Here is a 21,161-nt window from a genome sequence, read left to right on the forward strand (position 1 = left end):
GTATTCCATCATAATATGCGAGCTTTGCGTTGACATGAGCGAGCGAGATAGCGCTTAGCTCTGCAGTGTTGCGCAGTTTGCTAGTTTCACGCCAAATCTGACTGTTATGAAGTAGTTAGTTGCATTTTATTTTAGCGTTTTATTAATTAATGCATTAATCTTTTGTAGTTTATAATTAGCTTGTTAGATGTGAGCATTGATAGTGTTAACTTCATAGTGTTGCGCTGTTTGTAGGTTTTACGCCAAAAATGGCTAATGTTATTGTTTATTTAGTTCCATAGATGAGATACATATTTTTTGTATTTATTTTCATTTGTAAATTGGTATTCAATTGTTTTGTTACTAAACTTTTTGTTTTTCATGGTATTAAATTCTAATTAAATTTTGTCTGCTATTCATACGAGTAATTCGGGTTTGAAATGCTTAAATAATGTATATTCACATATAAACTTTGCTCTTATCAGTTAATTTTTGCTGAACAAAAATACCTTTGAGGCTTATAAAATTTGCCGTTTTCTCGATTGACAAATAGAGCGCAACATGAAAGGCTTGAGCTGTAAGGCAACCTCAATTGGTCAAAAGTTGCGCTGGACATTTCCTTAGTCTTCATCATTGTTCATCCACAATCAAAAAGCCTTAACCTCAATCATTTGTAAGGCAAGTAATTGGCCCACTGGGAGATGGCTTTAATCATGCGCTCAAATGCCCAATAAGTAAGCAGTTAGATTCCGATCCATTTGGCTAATAGTTGACCTTGCTCCGCCTCCTCAAAGAAACGAATGGACGAAAAAAACCGAAGAAAGGAAAAGAAAAGGAAACCAAGGCCAAACCATGCTGCAACTTTTGCTCATTTCTTTTCAAAAGGGAAATATTTAATTTTTCATTTTGCTCATGAGCCAGGCCATCAGCGTGGTCCATTACGAATTAGTCGACTGGTCATCGCATCCAAGGTCAGTGGCCTGCTGTGAAATTGGAATTGGACTCTTTTTGGAACATTAGGCGTGCGCTTCGGGCTTAATTAATCATTTGCTAAGTGAGTTCCAAAAAGCAGCGCAGATAATAATAGAAAACGCGGAGGGACAACAAAAAAAACTGTCGGACATAAATGTGATTTCTCTTTCTCTCTCTTTTCTCCGGGTCCGTCTCCGTCTCTCTCTCTGTCCTGTCTCTTTCGCTTGGCGCTTTTTTAGTGTCCAGTTTTGTTCCGTTTGGCACAATGCTCGTTTCCGGCTGCTGCCTGGCACACAAATTACTTAAAGATGGACAGCGTTGAGCGTAGAGCAGGATAAAGGAGCAGCTGTGGCTGGATCGGGAGCAGAAGCAGGAACAGGCAACGACGCGTTATATCCGCTTCCGTTCAACTTCAACTTTCGCCTTGCCACATTCAACACTTTGGCGCATTGAGTGATGAAGTTGCTGATGCGACCGATGCTCCTCTGGGGTTTCTTCTCCTCCATCTTTATTGAAGGTCTTGCCCTCGTTCGTGTCGCCGACTTCTGACATAAGGCATAATCATTTCTCTGCTCCTCTCTCTCTCTTTCTCTCTTTCTCTCTCTGCTATATCTACCATATATATTCAATGTTTTCTCTTCTGGTTTCTTTTTTCGCCCCCTTGCGGCGGCAAGTGATAAAATGTTTTATGTGCTCGAGTGTCTGATAACAATAAATAACGCCATCAGCGGAACCGAGCGGACAACCAGCAGCAGTCGACGAGCAGCACTCGAGTCCAGCAGTCGAAGCATTTGGGGCATTGAACATGGCCAGGGACATGTAAACAAATTGGCGTTGAAAGCCCCGTTGATGGGTCCTTGTCGAGGGTCCTTTTCGGCCATCGATGCTGCGTAACATCAAATGAAATTTGTGGCCAGTTGTTTGTTTAGGTTACACTCTCTCTCTCTCTCTCTCTTTCTCTTTCTAATAATTCTGCTCCTCTCTCTCTGTCTTTCTTTTTTGTTGTCGGGTTCATTGTTTTGTCGCTTTGCCATTCTGCTTTGGCCTATTTGCATTTTAATGATGAATTGTAATCAACATCAATTTGAGGCCTTCGCTCTGAATTTAGATCCTTGGCCTATTAATCATCACGCCCAATGTTTGTCTCCCTCCCTCTCTCTCTCTCTCTCTCTCTCTCTCTTTCTCTCTGTCGCTCTTTTTGACCACATTTTATGTGTGAAATATTTGATTAGTTTGCGATTCCAGCATGTGGTCCACTTGGTCCTTCATCCTTTTTATGGGCCAACGCTTTAGTGCTTAACTCATTTTCTACACATTATAATTTATTAAAGCCCAACCGAGTTTCGGCTAATTAATTGCCCTCCTTTGTCAAAGCCGGAACATCATTTGCTCTACTTGTCTCTGTCTCTTTTGCTGTTGCTGTCTCTGTGCCTGACACAGTTTGACGCATTCTATTGATTTTCATTCAACTTTTTTATGGCCATACTTTTGATTTAATGCTGTTTTAATTTGATTGCGTTTATTATGAACATCTTTCTCTTGCTGTTTTAACCCTAAAGTATAATCTTAGAATATTTATATATTATGCTCAATTTATTAAATTAATAATATTGATTGCGCTCTAAGAAATCATATACAGTGTAGCTCTAATTTCTATTCATAGACTTTAATTTATACAGTTATATATTGTCAATATAGTTAGAAAGCAAAGTTATATAGACAGCATGCTTACCTTGATTGTTAAAGACTTTAAAATCTTTTCGGTGGCATCCTGGATTACGTAAGAAAGCCACAATTTAGTGTGATCGACTGTGAGATATCCGGTCTTAACAAACGGAAAATAAGAGTGATAATATTCTTAAAAATACCGAAATATGGTGGAAGCTATATATTTGATATATTGATATACTAAGACTAATACTATATTCCAAATAAACCACAAATTATTATAAAATATACCGAACTGTATATTTGGTATGTTGATACACCACTAAAATTTGATATATATCATAAAGTACAATATACCGAAATGTATTTTTGGTATGTTAATATACCCCTAATATACTACCACAAAGTGCAATAAAATATAACGAATTGTATGCTTGGTATATTGATATAAGGCATCAGTCCTAATATACCAAAAAGTATATACCAAATGTATATTTGGTAAATCGATATACCACTACATTTGAAGTATACCATAGGGTACAATATAATACCATATCGAAATGTATGTTTGGTATGTTGAGATACTAATACACACCCAATATACCACAGAGTACAAAGTATACTGAAATGTTTCTTTGGTACACTTATATACTAATACACTCCTAATATACCAATAAAAACATACCGAAATGTATAGTTGGTGTGTTGATATACTACTACATTTCAAATATACCACGGAGTATATACCAAAATGTTTATTTGGTATACCAAAATACAGAACTGTTTGGTATACACATAGAGTACAAAATATGTCAGATTGTCCTTCTACCCTTCCACTCTATGGGTAGCTGGTATAAAATGAAACACTGTTGTTGCTTTATGTGTGTTTCCTCGTATTGGGTTCACACTTTAGCCATTATTCATGCTTGTTGTTTGCTTGATTCTCGATGTCATCGTCGATGTCTCCGGCACTTGCGATTCCCAGCAGTTACCTTAATTAGCACGCTGCTCACTTGGAATGGAAGACGCAGGCAACAGACAGCAGTCAGTCATTCAGTCACCCAGCTAGTTACTCAGTCAGTCATTCACTCAGTCACTCAGTCAGTCATTCACTCAGTCACTCAGTCAGTCAGTCAGTCATTCTTCTTGGCATCCATCGACTTGTCAACAACAAGGCAAGAAAACGCCCCCTGGCTTCGCTTGTCAGCAGTTAGCAGCTAAGGTAAGCGGCTAAGTGGCAGGCGACTTGTCGCCGCCTCCTTTTGTCTTCCTCCTTCTCCTTCCCTCTGCCAAAGGATGCAGTCGACGAGGAAGAAGAGAGCATGAAGAAGAAGAAGTAGACACAAAGCGACGACATCGTCGACGTTGCATTTGACGCAATTGAAATCGAAGTCGCATCTTTCCTTGTTGCCATGTTGAAGCTTGCCAAATGGCAAAAGAGCACAAAAAAAACGGCGAAAGGGAGGCGTGGGGGCGGGGCGTGGGCGTGCCAAGCAAATATGCTCACATCGCAGACACATTTGACGGAGACATCGCACGGATTTCTGGCATCAATGCGCAGCCAAAACAGCAGCAAGCACTGAGAACTGAAAAGAAGTTCGCTTTATTTAAAAGTCGCAACGCGTTCGCGGAGACAAAATTGACAAAATCACATGAAAGTGGCTAAGACGCTTGTCTTCCCAAGGCAGCAAGACAGAGAAGCGAGCACAGAGAGAGAGAGGTGGGAAGGGGAAGCAAAGGATTTGAGAGTGTGTGCGTGTGTGTTGCCACTTAAAGTCAAACTGCAACTCGAAGTCGAAGTCGAGACATAACAAAGAGCTCTGCTCCCATTCGCGTGGAGCTAAAGACACAAGTGTCTGCTTAGTGAAAAGACTTTCTTCACTCATATTTACTATACTTATTTATTTCCATGTACGTATCTTTATTGATGGCAACGTGAGATGCACATCGAGATTACACATTCAATATTCGATATGTATTACACACCTGTTTACTAAAGAACAATTAGCTTTTTGATCTATTACAAAATTTGTTTTAGACAGTTAAATCTCTTCTAAAATTGAGAATTATGCTATGATAATTGTGAAATCATAATCTATCTATTTAAAAATATAATTGAATGAGGCAAAAAATTGAAAATTATTTGCTATACCTAAATGAACAATTAAGACAGCTACAGTGGAATGACACCAAATATACATATATCGGTATATTTTATGAATTTTTGGCATATTAATTGCTCGATTCTCGTTTCAACAAAACCAAAACAGTGTGCTATTATATATTACATTTAAAAGATAACATTAATACTGTTTTTATTTTGTTGAAAAGGGAATCGAGCTTATTCCACTGTTCAAATAATATACCGAAATGTATATTTGGTATATTGATTTCCATGTTTTATAGTCTTAGATATATAGGATAGAAATTGAACGGTTTTAAAGTTTTATCACTTTTCTTTCTCATCTGTAAATGTCTAATTTGCAACATGCATTTTAGTTTTGAATTTGAATTTCTTTTAGCCACAATGTAGAAGTTATTATAAAAATTCAAAATGAGAGAGTTTCTGAAAGTTACAAAAAATGTGAGTTATCTTAAAGATATTTTATATATTTTGTATCAACTCGAAAACAGTAGGAATTCTAATATAGATAAAAATTAAGTAAATTTCTAAAAACTAAAGCAAACGTTAAATGTTTCTTTTATACAAATAAATGAAATTAAATTAATCAATTGACAAATACAGCTCGAATGTTTTTATACGAATTATTTAAAACTTTCTATTGAACAGAAACCATCTCAACTCATACATACAAAAGTATTTTAACCAAATGAAAATAACTGCACAATAAAAGTGGAATAAAATATCGAAAATATTTTACAAACATTGAACAGAAATTGTGCTTTAGTCAACAGTTTGTGCTTGGGGTTATCTGAGGTCATCGTCGCTAAGCATATTTGGATCATTCAATTTAAAGGTTTATGCCATGCCAAAGGATTATCATATTATTTGCATAATTCGAGCAACTTTAAGGTCCTTGCCTTTTGGGTGCTTACCTCACGCCCTAAGCAAAGGTACAGCGGCAATCAAGCTAACGTCGTCATCCTTTCTATATCCGTCAATGAGTTGGAAGTTGGGTATGCGGATGAAGTGAACATTGTAAAATTGATTGTTTTGTTATCAGTCTAGTGTATTTTGTATTATATAGTATATTTCGAATGTTGTAGTATATTGGTATACCATATATACATTTCAGTATATTTCAGTAAAGCGGTATTATTGAATGTTGTAGTGCACCAATAAACCAAATATACATTTCAGTATATTTTTTCTGTACTCTCTTTGTTATCAATCTAGTATATTTAGTATTATATAGTATATTTCGAATGTTGTAGTTTATTGGCATACACATTGGTATATACATTTTAGTATTTTTTTAGTATGCGAATGGAGTGATTGCACAATTTATATTATGGTTGGCAATCTGTATATTTTGTATTCTATGGTATATTTTTAATGTTTTAGTAGGTATACCAAATATTCACTTAGATCTATTTCAGTATTTCTGCGGTATATCGATGAAGCTGACTTAGTATATACCAATCGGTCAATTATACTAATATACCAAAAAAAAAAAAACTAATATACTGAAAAGTATTTCAGTATATTTTAATATTTTCTCGATATATGTTGGTATACAAATAAATATGCATTTCCGTATATTTTAGTATTTTGTCGACATAGTTATGAAGCTGATTTAGTATATTCGAATTGGTAAAACAATTTTAAAATATTCCGCGAGTATTTCACAGTCGAGCGCACTTGACAAAATCAGTTTTTTTTTTACTTTCTTTGCGGCTGCTTTTGGGGTTAACCGAATTGAAGCCAAATTAAACAAATTAAATGTGCTGCAAGTGGCGATTTAATGTGTAAAAGGAAATTCAAGCGCCTCAAAGGGGTCAGGCATTAGGAGACCATAAACGGATGTCGATGGGAATGGAAAAGGGAATGGGAATGGGCAAGGGAAAGGGAATGAGCAAGGGTTGTGTTATGGTTGCTGACCTTTCAATATCCGTTTCCGTCTCATGTGTTTTTCTCGTGCGACCAACGGGCCAAAGGAAATGGGCGCGTCTGGCCTGGCGTCGTTGTTTGCTGCCTCCAGACAATGCTTCCTCTCTCTCTTTCTCTCTCTCCGCCCCCCTTAACCCTACCCTTAAATTGCCACAACGCTGGCTGCATAATGAAGCTGCGCCCCAAAGAATTTGACGCAGCACAAAAAAAGAAAGCAAGAGAATGGTGGCAGAAGCGAAAGGAAAAAACAAAACCAAAGGAGAAACAAGAAGAGAACTCGTAACTTTATTTCTTTCTTTTTTTTTTTTATAAAATTTCGAGCTCTTGTTGTTGCTGTCGCTGTTGCTTTTATTTACCCAACGGCTCTTCACCTGAGCACGCCGGAAACTGTGCTTTAAAATTAACTCGAGACGCGTCCTTGTGCTCTCCTGATGTCCTGTTGTGCTGCTATCCTGACTCCTCCTCCTCCACCTTCTCCTCCTCAGCTGCACAGAGAGAGAGAATGCGCACTTAATGAGCGTTTAATTGGCTCAGTGTTTACAAGGTGCGAAAAGGAAAATGAGAATGGGGATTCTTTGCCCCTTTTTTCCAAGGGTCTTTGATGAGTTTCCTCTCTCTGTCTCTCTTTTGCTGCGGGCGAAAAACCTGTTCAAAGTTGATTGAATTTCTTGTAGAAACTTTGTAATTGCATTCAATTGTTTTGTAGTCTTGTGTGAAGCGTAGATTTACAGCTTGCACATTTTGCAGCTTTTACAGCTTTTACAGCTTTTAGAGGCGCGTAAATAAACGCGCTTGAAACGCGCCAAATATTTGCGACGCGTTTTCATTTGGCAAATTGTTTTCGCTTGACTATTTCGCAGTCTTGCCTGCCCCGGCCAGCCAAGAAGCGACCATAAAGAAGCCAACGACAATGCAAACCCAAACACGTTTCAGATTTGTACGTAAACCCTCAGCTCTCAGCCCTCAGTCCTCAGCTCTCGACTCTTCTCTATCTCTTCTTGGGTCCTGCCAAGTCCTCACTCCCATTCCAGTGTTCATGATTTTATTTTCAAATGCTGCAGCATTTTATGTGGCCATTAAAATATTTTATTGCTCTTGGCGTAAATTTAAGCAATAATAAAATAAAAACAACAAAAAACACAAACACACAACAACAACAACAACAAGAAGAATAAGCAAAGAGAATGTGGAGCATAAGCAACTGAAGATGATGTGGAAGAAGCCGAAACGTGAGACAACCTCAAGAAAACCAGCAAAAACATCACTAAAAACAAGCAATAAATGCTAAAGTTGCCCACAACGAACTCTGAATACTCTTACGCATTTGGTTGATCACATGTTTGTGTTTCACAATAATCAAACTATATAAAGTAGAATGAGCAATGAGCCAAGTTTTTAAATCGAAATTGTGTAGAGAATTTTCTAATTCACATTTTCAAAAAATTATTAAAAATACATTTTACATAATTATTTGAATTTTAGAAAAGTTAACGATTTACTATTTCCTCATATATGTATATATATATGTATATAAAACATTGGCTGTTGAAACACTGAAAAAATAAAAACAATTTAGAATTTTTCAGTAAGATCTAATTCTACTAATATGCCACAAAAATACTATAATCATAACATCATTATATTATAAGTATAACAAGTTCATTACAATTAAAAATTGTCATATCATTTTCGACATATTTTATTTATTTCATTTAAGTAACAATTTTAGCAAATGCAGAATTTATTTGTGGAAAATTTTAAATTATTGCTTCTAATTGCTGCAATTATTAAAGCTTTAAATATAATAAAGCAAAATTATATATGTTAATTGTTTGCTCAACCTTTTCAAAATACGGTTTCGTATGAACAAAAATTTAAGGAATAACAACATTAAAGTTCAATACAACATGAAGCTCCAATTAATGAGCATTCCTTATTGATTATCTGGTATTTCTTTTATTTCTTGTGCTATTTTTTTGTATCGATATACCTAATATTAGATTTTTCTTGTTTCACTTTATCTATCTATTCAGTTTATTCAGGTTATTCAAATTGGCATACTTCACATATTGATTATAAAAAAATTACATGGTGGGAGATCAAGGCTAGATTTACAATACATTAAGAGTAATTTATACATATTTAGATCACAGACAGATTAGGATTTCAGATTGGGATTCAGATTTAGACGCCTTTTGCCTTTGTATCTCAAAAGACGTTGAGTAGATTTGACAATCTTTGACAATATTTTTATTAGATAAATGATATACTAGCTTTTAATAATTTTGATAAATGCTCTTATGTTCAAGTCAATTCCAGCTGGTCTTTATGGTAGAGTATTAGAGAAAACAACTTCGTTTTTTTTTATCCTGTTTTGTTTTTGCTCTTCCCCAGTTTACAATTTTCCATTGACTTGAGTTGCGTTTCGTTTCGTTACGTTTCGTTTTCGCATCGTTTTGGTTGTCGTTTTGTTTTTTCTGTTCCTTTAGTGAAAATTTAATTTGCATTTACGCATAAAATGCTGCTACATAACTTGTGGGGCATGCCACACACCCACACACACACACACACACACATACTTTGAGATGCTGCCCAAAGGAGACCCACAATCAGTAACCAGGATGACTCCATCGCTTTTTTTATTTTTTATTTATTTTTATATATTTTTATATATGTTTTCTCTTCTTTTTTTGGGATGCCACGCCTCGCAAGTTTCACTTACACCTTGCTGGCCATTCTATGTGTCTGTGTGTGTGTGTGTGTGTAACATATTCAACGTGTGCTATTTATGGCAGCAGCTGTTCTCCTCTCTCCTCTCTCCTCCCCTCCCTTTCCCTCCTTTTCTGGACTCTACTCGATTCAACGCAACTCCAAACAGAACTCAACTCGAACTCGATTCTGCTTCCACAGCTTGTGTCTCCCCCTCCCCCTCCCTCACTCTCTCTTTGTCTATCTCTGTCTCCCTCCCACACGCTCTCTATATTTTTTTGCGAATGCCACGCATATTAATGGCAACCAATTGATTTACTTGTGCCATCAGTTCCCTCTTTTTTCTTCCATTGTTTTTCTTCTTTTTTTATGCCTTTCTTCTTTCCGTGCAGCTCTCAAAATTGAACTATTGAAATCCACTTTGAAACGAGTCGTAAAATTTATGCGCCCTCAAACTTTAAATTTATTGAACTTCTATGACTGCAATTTAATAATTGCCTTAATCTATTTCAGCTCTTTCAATAACATTTCACATTCTGGTTCAAAGGAAAGCGATTCAATCAAGTAAGTACTAATAAAGTTGATATTTTTGCTGTTATCATTTATGTTGAATATTAGTTTTACTAGTTCCTTTTTAATTTATGTTAAAATTCAATCTCTTTTTTGAAGATACATTTCATCAAAGGTAGTCAAATAAATTAGTTTCAGAATTAAAAGCGAGTTTCCTCAGATGTAAGATGCTCATCAAGAAGTTAAAATGTTTAAATAAAGGGATCAAATCGTATTTAGTTAAAACTTTATTTTTGGAATTGTGGTAGAAAGTAATTTGCATAAATCTATACTTGAATAATGGAGAAATTTAAAAATAATGATCATAGAAAATGTAGGAGTATATAAATAAAATAAACACTATAAAATAAAAAAGTAAAAGTACAAAATACTACAAAATAATAAAAATATTTATATTATAATAGAAAGTAACAAAAAATATACAAAGTAATGAAATATTAAAATTCAAATAGAAATGAATTTTGTTTGAATCGTTTTTAATAAAATAAATGAATAGAAAATTACCTGTTGGAATATTTATTTCCATAAAAGATAAAAGTACTAAAATGACATTACAAAAATCATTGAATGGAGAATAAATAATGTAATAATAATAAAGTAATTTAGAGTGGCATTTAATTGTCATCAATAGTATATTTACAGAAAATACAAAAATAAAAAGGATTTTTTTTAATTTCACTTGAAAAAATAAATTTATTAAATAAATCAATTGCAAACAACAAAAATGATGTACGAATTAAAATAACATAAAAACGAATTTCAATTTTTACATATAATATCAACTTAAAGTAAATTGGTGATAGAATATTAGAGAAATTATATGTTATAAATTATAAAAATATAAAAACTAATTTTCGTTTTTAATAATAACTACTTAAAAAGTAAATTGGTGATAGGAATTAGAAGAATCATTATCATACCAATTTTATACTCGATGCTCGCAAATCTTCGAAATTATGAAACAACTAATAAACAAAACACATTTCCATTTCCATTTGATGCTCGATTTGCTAATCAACATATTATTAATCAGATAAAACTATAATATTTCTAAAATAACCGAAGGATGTTATGAAAGTCTAGCAGACTCGCTTCAATCACTTTTATTTGTTTTTCTTGAGCGAGTGAAAATTTCTTTTTGCTCTATTTGTAGTAATTTATTAGTGCGCCATGCGGTAGACAGCAGCAGCACATTTTCATTTTCATTTTCATTTTTATTTTCATTTTTCGCTCTTGTTGTTTTGCTTGTGCTCATCTAAGTGGATTGTTTTCGATAGTTTCGGGGGGATGCTCGACGAATAGAGTGAAATGGAGGCACTTGAGTGAAATGGAGGGTTGTTAATAACATTACGAGATAATACCTGAAATTGGTCGATTAACTTTAAGCATAATTCGAGTGTTGGCCAAACAGACGTTTTCATTTTTTTTTTTTGTGTGGCTTTTAATTTATGCAGCGTGAAAAGCCGCACAATCTTAACGGGAAACGTTTTGGTAATTTGTTAAATATTTGAGAGAGCATTTGGGAAGGAAATCCAAACAGATGACAAGCACTTTGTAGGCGACTAAATTTGTGATAAATAAATAAAATGCTATTAGGCGTCGAGAGGTGTTGCCTTAACAATGAACCGAGGCCAGGGCTGGCTGATGACAGGGCAGGGTTGGAGCGAGGTCAGGGTTGGAGAAGTGCGGTGAGGCGGGTTCAAGTCGAGCCGAGTCGAGGCGTTAAATTGCTGTCAACATGGCCGGGTTGGCGTGCCAGGATTTGTGTTTGCTTTTCGGTCTGTTTTGCTGCCGTCACCGTCGCCGTCGCCGTCGCCGCTGACCTGATGAACTTTTTGGCCCTGGCTAACAAACGTTACAAAAGAATTGAAATCGACGCAAAATTTCGCGTTGCACTCACTGCCCAAATTTGCAAATGAAGTGCGACGAATTGTAAAATGGAATTGGATTTGTAGCACCAAACTACTTTTCTCTCCGCTCCCCTCTCAACTCTCTCTCTCTCTCTCTATGTCTCTTCCCCCTCGCTTATTGCAATCGCATCGACGCGGAGGGTCGACTGCTAATGAAATGCGATAAAATGTCATCCAGCCGTAATAATGCTGACTATTGCTGCCTGTCTGCTCCCCTTTTCCCTTTTCCCTATTGCTGACTGTGGTCGAATTGCCCGAAAGAGGAGAATGAGGAGAATGGGAGAGAGAGGGAGAGGGAAAGGCGGAGTCCATCCATTGATCGATTTAATTTTCGAGCGCTGTTTTGTCGTTTCGATTTGATGTTCGCTCGGATTTCGGCGGCGATTGTGCGGAAATTAGTTGAAAGTTTACCAAAACTGAAATCAAACTGTGATTCCAATTGGGTTTTGATGGCGTCTCTGCCATTTCACTCTCCTCTCCCCTCTCCCCTCTCCACACTTTCCTGTTGCCTCTTCTGCAACATTATTTTGCCAGTCAACTGAAATCTGTTACATGCAATGCTGGATTTTAATAGAAACCTTTGTCAGTTAATATATATTGCATCGATGTTATTCCCACATGCATTTCTGTTTTCGTGCATTCGTTGAGTTTAGTATTTTCGTATTTTCCATTTACATTTTCATTTTCGCTTACATTTTCATTTACAGTTTCATGCTTAGCTGCTTGTGGTTTAATAAAACAACAACTGAAACTGTCTCTCTCCAATTGAATACGCGATGCTCGCAAATCTTCTAAATTATGAAACAAGTAATAAACAAAACACATTTCCATTTCCATTTGATGCTCGATTTGCTAATCAACATACAAATTCATTTTACTTGCTCTAAATTTGCGGGTAAGTTTCATTATTCATTATTATTATTATTATTTGCTATTAAATCAGTTTTCGATACCAATTTAGTATCTGAATATAAACTTGGAGTTGACCAATATCACATACTTAAATTAGTCAGAACGTTATTCGTGTCATATTTCTGAAAACGTTTGGCAATCTGATGTATTTGAAATATAGCTTTGTGTATATTTTAGTATTTTGGTTTATTTATTAGGTATATTTTATGCACAGTATTGGTTTTAGTACCTTAAACTTTCGAATACTGATCAAGTATATACTACATAATTAACTTAGTCGGAAAATTATTCAAAAAATCATGTTGTATGCCAAAAAACGTTTGACAATCTGGTGTATTTTTAATATAGTATATAAATATACCAAACATACCTTTATGTATTTCAGTATTTTTTTGGTTTATGTATTAGGTATATTTTATGCACAATATTGCTCGATTGCAGCTGTTTTACTTTTCTTTTATAAAATCGGTTTTTGGATATTGATACAGTATTGTAGTATATAATTTACTTAGTCGAAAAGATGGTCACGAAATCATTTTATATGGCAAAACAGTTTGATTTGATTGACAATTTGATAAATAGTACATTCTATAGTATATTTTGAATTAAGTAGTATATAGATATATGTATAATTTCTGAACATTTTGTTATTCAAATCCTTTTCGCAAGGTTTTGCTTTTATCAAAGTCATTTTATTAGCCATTTAGCTAATTAATAGTTTCTTGAATCATTACTATATATTTTTTATTCCTTGTTATTTTCTAGAACTATCTTTTTATGAGCTTTTTCGAAATGTCATCTAGTTATATGTGAACGAGAAATGCGTTAGGATATTTAAAAGCTTGTCGATAAGAATATTATTAATGCTAGCATACTTCGAACTGACTTAAAACCGGATTAGTTTATTAAACATTATTAAGAGTCTAGTTTTAATATTGTTTCCCTTGCTAATTACCGTCTAATGGGTTAAGACTTTTAGCTGACAAACTCAACTTGCTGTTTTGCATTGAAGTAAATAGGCAAAAAAAAGAAGAGCAGAGTTACTGCAGAAGTAGAAGTCTGGTGCCAAGTAAACCAAGTCAACTGGAAACTTGCAGCGAGCAACTTGCAACTGGCAACAACAGGGACTAATTGTGCAACAATCTCGCTGCAATCGAGCCGACAAATGTAAATCAAAACTTGGCCCAGTCGCTGGCTAATTAGATTGCAGCCAAAGACCAAAAACTGCGCGCATTTCTAGGATGAAGAAGTCGCCCAATGTTGCAAGTTGCAAGTGGCAAGCAAAAAGTGTAGCAAGAAACAGTTATGACAACGTTACTTCCTCCTTTCTCCTCCTGTGTTGACAATTTGGCTGATGCTCTCTCTTGGTTTTTTTTTTTGCTGTTTTGTTTTTTGGTGCCGCATGCAAATTGTTGACTGTGCGCCAAGTGGCAAGTGGCAAGTGGCAAGCTTCTTGTGTTGTGCTGATGCTGCGCTTAATTATTTCCTTGGCCGGCAATCAACAATCAACATAATTTTGACACGCCTACAACTCTCAAGCGCGGCCACCGGGGCGGATGAGTAATGAAAAATGAGTCAACTTTTTGTCGCTCAACTCTTGGCAAAGGTCGTCAGACAACTTGTGGGCGGCAAAGTGGGCGTGGTTGCTGATCCAGTGACAAGAGCTGTGACTGCATTGGCCGCAGACTGGCTTATATGATAAATTGGCAAGAGAAGTTGTAGCAAATAAATATCTATGCAGTTTCTTCATTTTATATGCGTCTATTAAATGAAGAAAAACGATCAACTAGGAAATAATATTTAATAGAAATATTAAACTTTTATACCTAATATATTGACTTTGGTATATTTCAGGAAATTCGGAACTTGCGCTTAGTTTGAAAAGCGCAATAGCTAGAGACATTTAACTATTATACCAAAAATCAGTATGCATTAGTATTTTTTCAGCATTTTAATACGCAGTTTTAATTTAATAACTATTTAATGGTCTTTTACCGTAGAAAATCTAAGTTCGATTTAGATACTTGTGCCTAATTAAAAATAAATTGCAATAGATGAAAATATTAAGCTATGAATAAAACTAAATATTGCATTCGGTATATTTTTAAAAAATTGTGCTTAATTTGAAAAAAAAAAACGCATTAGCTAGAAATATTAAAATATATTAAAGTATACCGAAGGCTAACTTTAGTATTTTTTCAGTCTATTAATTTGGTATATTTAAAGAACAATTCCGCATTGGTTTTTATTTGTGTTAATACAAATTTCTATCTAATTACGTACTACCATTAATCTAAGCGTACATTTTTAGGGAAATTGTGTTTATTTGAACCATTTAACTATTATACCAATTATAGGATTCGGTATATTTTAGAAAACTAGGAATTTTTGCTCTAAATTTGAAGAAGCGGAATAGCTGCAAATATTAAACTTGTATACCAAATAAAACCTTCGGTATGTTTAGATATATTTTCAGTATATTAATTTGGAAGGTTATACAATTTTCGGTATATTTAGGTATATTTCCACTACAGTATCTTGGTGTATTTTAAGGATAATACCGCCTCGTTTTGCTGGACAGCTTTCTAATTTGTTTTTAATCAAATTTCTATCTAGTTTCTTATCACCATTTATGTTATGTATCCTGACATTCGAGAGACAATCAATAAGTGAGTCACCAAGAGAGTCTTTACTGTAGTACTTTGCTTAGGACGCAGCTCTTCATAAACTTGGCTGCACTTGCACAGCGAGACAATGAGACCATAAACATTCTGCATGCGAGCATAAACAAAAGCATAAATATGTATATAAACATAAATAAATGCTGCTCACAGGTGTGCAGTTGCATGGAAAAGGGGGCGTGGCAGGTGGACATCGGGCAAGTGGACAACACTTTCGCTCGGACATCAATTTCGATTTCGATTTCGGTTTCCATGAGCCAAAAAGTGCATAATTTATGTGTGTAGCACTTTGGCTCAGCTGCTTTAAATGAAGCGCCCCTCTGCGTTCCCATTTGCCCCTTCTCTACTTTAACTTCAATTGGATTGCCTTTTAAACAGCACCTACAACTATCGATCTCACTTAAGCCGAGGACGAGGACGAGGACGAGGACGAAGCACATGCCACAAAACGTAGCCATAGCCGTAAACGTAGCCGTAGCCGTTGCCGTGGCCATATGCAAACTGGCAATAAAATTTAAATATTTTGCATATAAATCAAATCGATGGGAAATTTTCGGATAGAAAGGCAAAGTCCCCAAAGCAAGCAAGCAAGTGAGGCGGGTGGTAGGGGCAAGTCCCAACGGTAACATATACACTGTGCAACGCAGACAACACGACACTAGACAACACACAACAGCAAAGAGAGGAGAAACAGAGCAGACAATTCACATGTGATGTGGTTGTCTCTCTCACTCTCTCTCTCGCTCTCTCTCTTTCTAGAGTGTCCTGCTGCATACGTGCGCTTGTCACTTGCCACTTGCCACTTGCCACACTTGGTGGAGCAGGCAAAGTCAAAGCGTCGGTGCTCAAAGGACCTGTTTCCGTTTTGTCAACCTGAGAACTCGAATACCCCGACAGTTAGGCACAGGGATAACCGGATAACCTACGTCTCCAATAGCGAAGGCTACACAGAGGGGGGAGAGAGGGGAGAGATTGGAGTCTGAGGTCTGGGTTTAGCTAAGTGTTTTCTTGGTCGTTTCAACTCGATGATGATGATGTAGTTGTCGTTGTTGTTGTTGTTCTTCTTGCTAGCTGTTCGTGAGTGCATGAGTCCGTGTCGGTTTGCTGACATAAATTGTGAGGACTTGAGCACTCCAAGCTCCAAGCTCCAAGCTCCGAGTGCCATTTTGCCATTTTGGTATTTTGCCTAAATGAGCGATCAGCTCAGCGATTAAGTCGACACACACCCACACACACACACACACATCCAAGAAGCAATCCTTCCTCCACTTCTCAGCCCCGAAAATTGACTTCTGCGTAGAGCTTTCATTAACTGCAAATTGATTAATAGCTGCTTATGAAATGACGCTGAGGAATGAAAACCATTCTGTTATCTCGTGAAAGACGCACTAAAGTTGTTAAAGCATATGGTAGATAAAGAGTTGGAGCAGAAAGAAAGAAGAGAAACTTAAATACTGAAAAAATAATTAAATTAAAATGCAATAAATGGCAAAGAACTTAATTAAAATTATTTAATAACAATTTGGGAACTAGTTGAGTGTGCTCGACTGTCAGATACCCGAAATATACAAAATTAACATATAGAAAAAAAACTGAAATTTACCAAAATACGTATTTATATTTGTGATTGAATGTAGTATTCTCACTTAAATATACTAAATTCATATACTGAAAACAATACTAAAATATACCAAAGTATGTATTTATATTGGTGTCTAATATCCGCTAAATAAAACAATGGAGTATTTTCATTTAAATATACCAAACTGTATTTGTTATGTTGGTATAATATGTGCTGTCAAACAAATTATGGATTAATCCATTTCTTATTTGTCTGAGACAAAGCTACGCCCAAAGCGTATAAGACCCTTCTATCCTGTAGGGAAAAAGTATAAATAGAGACTAATGAGAACACAATACAGATAATGCAATTAAAATGTAAGCAATTAAAATTAGATGATAATGCAACGAAATGAATTTAATTGCTATTCAAAATAATGCAATGAATTAAAATTGATTGAAATGATTAACTTGAACGAACTGAAATTAATGTTGCAATGGAAGATTGCGTATGGATGCTTTTTAATGTAGATGAATGATATGACAAAGACATAGGGAATTATAGTTAAGAAAAGAAAAGAAAAGAAAAGAAAAAAAGGAGAAAAGAGAAACGTAAAGAAAGGAAGGGGAGAGTATATTATATTTCATTTAATAGTTAATCAAGTAATGTATAAGATAAATTTAACTTATTATTAGAAAAATCAGAGTGTTTAAACCGATAAAGTTTAAGCACAAGTTTTTTAAGCAAACAAAGGTTTAAGAGGAAGAAAGAAGCTTAGGTAACTTAATGTGCCCAAAACTTAATGTAAACAAAAACGTAATGTTTATTGCTTTAACACAGTTCTGCTTTTTATTTATTAAGTGAAGAATCCGTACAAGCAAATAACAGCACAGATAGGAAATGCATTATATATAATAAACCCAATCGCATAACTCAATGCGAGGAATTCATCTGTAGAGGAAATTCGAAATTCGTCCTTAAATGCAGTCATGTAAAAAGATTGGCAGAATTGTGTAAAAATATCAAGTATACGACTAGCAAATGTGGAAAGGCATCAAGAAAAGAAATCGACAATTTGAATTTTATTGCATGATTTTTGTTTATAAATAATGCGAAAGCGATTAGGGATTAAAATGATATAATAACAAATAGAAATTGTAAGCAAGAGCTAGAGCAACAATTTTGCAATTGCAAAGAATAAATATTTGCGAAGCATGCAAAGAAATGCCAAAGGTATAAATCATGCCAGTGACAAGAGATTAAAGCAAATGAATAAATTATACGTTCTCTCGTATAGTATTTAGTTAAAAGAAATATAATCAGCCTACGGCTGACAGACAGACTCGAGACCAGACAGACCAGAGACCAGACGAGTTGGCCCAAAACGGAAGGATGTTTGTGCTCGACAGTGAGAGAGAGAGAGAGCTGCTGCTTTATGTCTGCTGCTGTCTGCTGACTGCTGTTTATGCTGCTGTTGTCTAGTGTATGTTGTATGTTGTATGTGGTGTGCAGTTCGTGCATGTCTTGTGCACTTTTTGGTCACATTTATTACACAATTCCAATAAATAACATTTCATAGGGCTTCCTGGCAGTTGCTGGCCGCAAGCATTACTACGGCTGCCGTTCAGGACGACAACGATTGTCGACTGCTACTAGAGTGTGTGGCCTACCAAACTCCCGACTCGAGCAAGGACTCTTGCTCTACAACGACATCGACATCGACAACGACAACAATTTCTTTATGGTATTTGCAGGGACATCGTCAGCTCGTCATCGTTTGCGCTTGACAGAGGCAAATTTTATTTACGAGTCTTTTTCCAAAAAGGATTCTTACATATGTAAATGCCTGCGGGATGTCTATACACACACACTCACACACACGCACGCACACACAGAGAGACGTTATAAATTTGTGCTTTATTGATATTTTACAACATTCCCATTGCAATTTGACAGCTCAAGTGTGGCCAATTTCAATTAAATTCCCTATTCAATTACAAAACTAAATTCATTGTGCTTTGTGTTAATTTCTCAAGTTATTGTGCTCTTCAAATCATTAAGGACTTTACACGCTTTGAGTTTGTCTTTCACTGACATATTTCCACTGAGCATATGCACTTTCTAAATCGACATTGACTTTCAGGGTATTTATAGTATGTTTCAACTATCTATTTTCAAAGATAATTTATGGTATTTCATATTAGAATAGTTGATTTGCAATTTTAATTCATTTATTCCTTAAATTTAAGATTTCTTTGATATCATAATATTACTGAACGATTTTACGCCTTTACTATATAAATCATATTGGTATATTTCTAGTATATACAGTATATATATTTATGCTTTTATTATTCGAATGATTAACATGATGAAAATTGGTACATTTTTTAAGCAGACAGTTCACATACAACTTAATTACAATACAACTTAATTACAATTATTCAACATTTTTACTGAAAATTTGTAATTTGGCAGACCCATTCAGTATTTTTCTAAATGAGTCACAATATACTAAAGCACTTGGGTGCTTTCTTTTGACGTATGCATACCATACTAAATTTGAATAGTTTGCAGCACATTTCTAAAGTTAAAATGCGAGACTAAACAGTGCAAAGTTCGCTTCAGCTCAAAACACTCATCTCGGTATATTTCCAGTACATGTAGTATATGTATTTTTGCCTTTAGTATTCTATTCATTAACACGAATAAACTTGATACATATTTGACAGACATTTCTCATTTAATTCTTTAATTCTTCAACTTAATTATTTAACATTTTTACTGATGATTTGTAGCTTAGCCTTTAAAATATTTAGTATTTTTTCAAATGACTCTCAAATTCCAATACCTAATACTATAATAGAAGCTCATTATGATCAAAGTGCTTAACTTTTATTTAAGCCACATTCAATTTTCATAGATGGCAGGAAATGTCTAAACCTAAAATGTCAGACTAAACACTGCTTCATCTTGATATATTTCCAATATATACAGTATATACATATATTTATGTTGAGTGTAATGTGGCTCTGCTGTTTGTCAACTTATTTATTGATTATAATGAGGTGCAAGGCACATTATTGATTTATCAGTGCCACGAAATGTGCACAAATCAAGCTGAAGAGGGGAGGGCGGAGGAGAGGTCGCAGGTGGTGCCATGTTGACTGCTGGCTGGCTTCGGTGGGTTTGAAGAAAGTGCACAATTCTCAGGTTGTTTGCTATGCAAACTTTCTATGGCTATGGCTGTGTGTAGCCTTTAATCAAATATCAATAAAGTTACCCAGGCAGGCAGGCAGGCAGGCAGCCAAGCAGGACAGCAGGCAGGAACTACTCTCATATTTATGTGGCCATGATTATGTTTAATGTGCTTTTTCCTCCTTCTTCCCCTTCTCTGCTGCTGCTGACTTCGTGCCTTCCCTCGGCATGCCAGAATTCATCGGTGCTTTCCTTCAGCCCCCGCGCTGATGTTTGCTTGACTTTAAGTTGCTGCCATTGTGTTTAGCACGCAAAATGCAACGTGCTGCAATTGTGTGGCCTTTTCTTCCTCTTCTCTCTATTCTCTATACTCCTCTCACTCTCTTCTTGGCGAGCGAAGCCAAAAACTTCTGACTCGACTGCCCCCGAGGCTCGCATAATGGAATATAATACTGCATTTATTTGATTTACATACCAAACTGCAGTTATGCATGCAATCTGTTCAACTCTGACTCTCTCTTTCATTCTCTTCCTCTCTTTCTCTCTTTCTCTGTCTCTGTGTTTGTGTTTGTGCATTTCATATGCTTCAACATTATGCGAAGCGATGCCTTGAGCTGCAAACGTCTGAGACATATACATTTCTGGCAATGCATGCATTGAAATGCAAGCATTAATTAATTTCGTTGAAATCTTAAATTTCCATGTTATCGATGACAATTTGCAGTTATCGATTACATTGCAATTACGTAGTAATTAGTCTAATTGTCAATTAGTTCAAATGCACTTTGCGTAAATGGTGAAAACGATTTCATGGGGTGTGCTCGACTCAAAGTTACCCTGTAATTGATTTCGTTGAAGTCTTGAATACCCATGTTATCGATAACTACTTGCAGTTAACGATTACAGTGCAATCAAGTTGTTTGACAATT

At 35.4% G+C, this 21,161-nt stretch overlaps 2 long non-coding RNA genes across 5 annotated transcripts in view; one reads left to right on the forward strand and one right to left on the reverse strand.

The window, feature by feature from the left end:
- The window catches only part of LOC133848824 (uncharacterized), a 48,563-nt gene that overhangs the window by 940 nt on the left and 26,462 nt on the right, over positions 1–21,161 (forward strand). For all 4 annotated transcript variants that reach the window (XR_009895301.1, XR_009895299.1, XR_009895300.1 and 1 more), the window contains exon 2: positions 9,914–9,964. This is a non-coding gene — a long non-coding RNA (uncharacterized LOC133848824). The remainder of the gene's footprint in view (positions 1–9,913; positions 9,965–21,161) is intronic.
- LOC133849002 (uncharacterized) lies at positions 11,162–11,947 on the reverse strand. The gene is made up of 2 exons (XR_009895319.1): positions 11,332–11,947; positions 11,162–11,225 (listed from the first exon to the last, which is right to left on the reverse strand). It is a non-coding gene; the product is annotated as an uncharacterized LOC133849002 (long non-coding RNA).

This window comes from Drosophila sulfurigaster, chromosome X (genome assembly GCF_023558435.1).
Source record: "Drosophila sulfurigaster albostrigata strain 15112-1811.04 chromosome X, ASM2355843v2, whole genome shotgun sequence".
NCBI lineage: Eukaryota > Metazoa > Arthropoda > Insecta > Diptera > Drosophilidae > Drosophila > Drosophila sulfurigaster.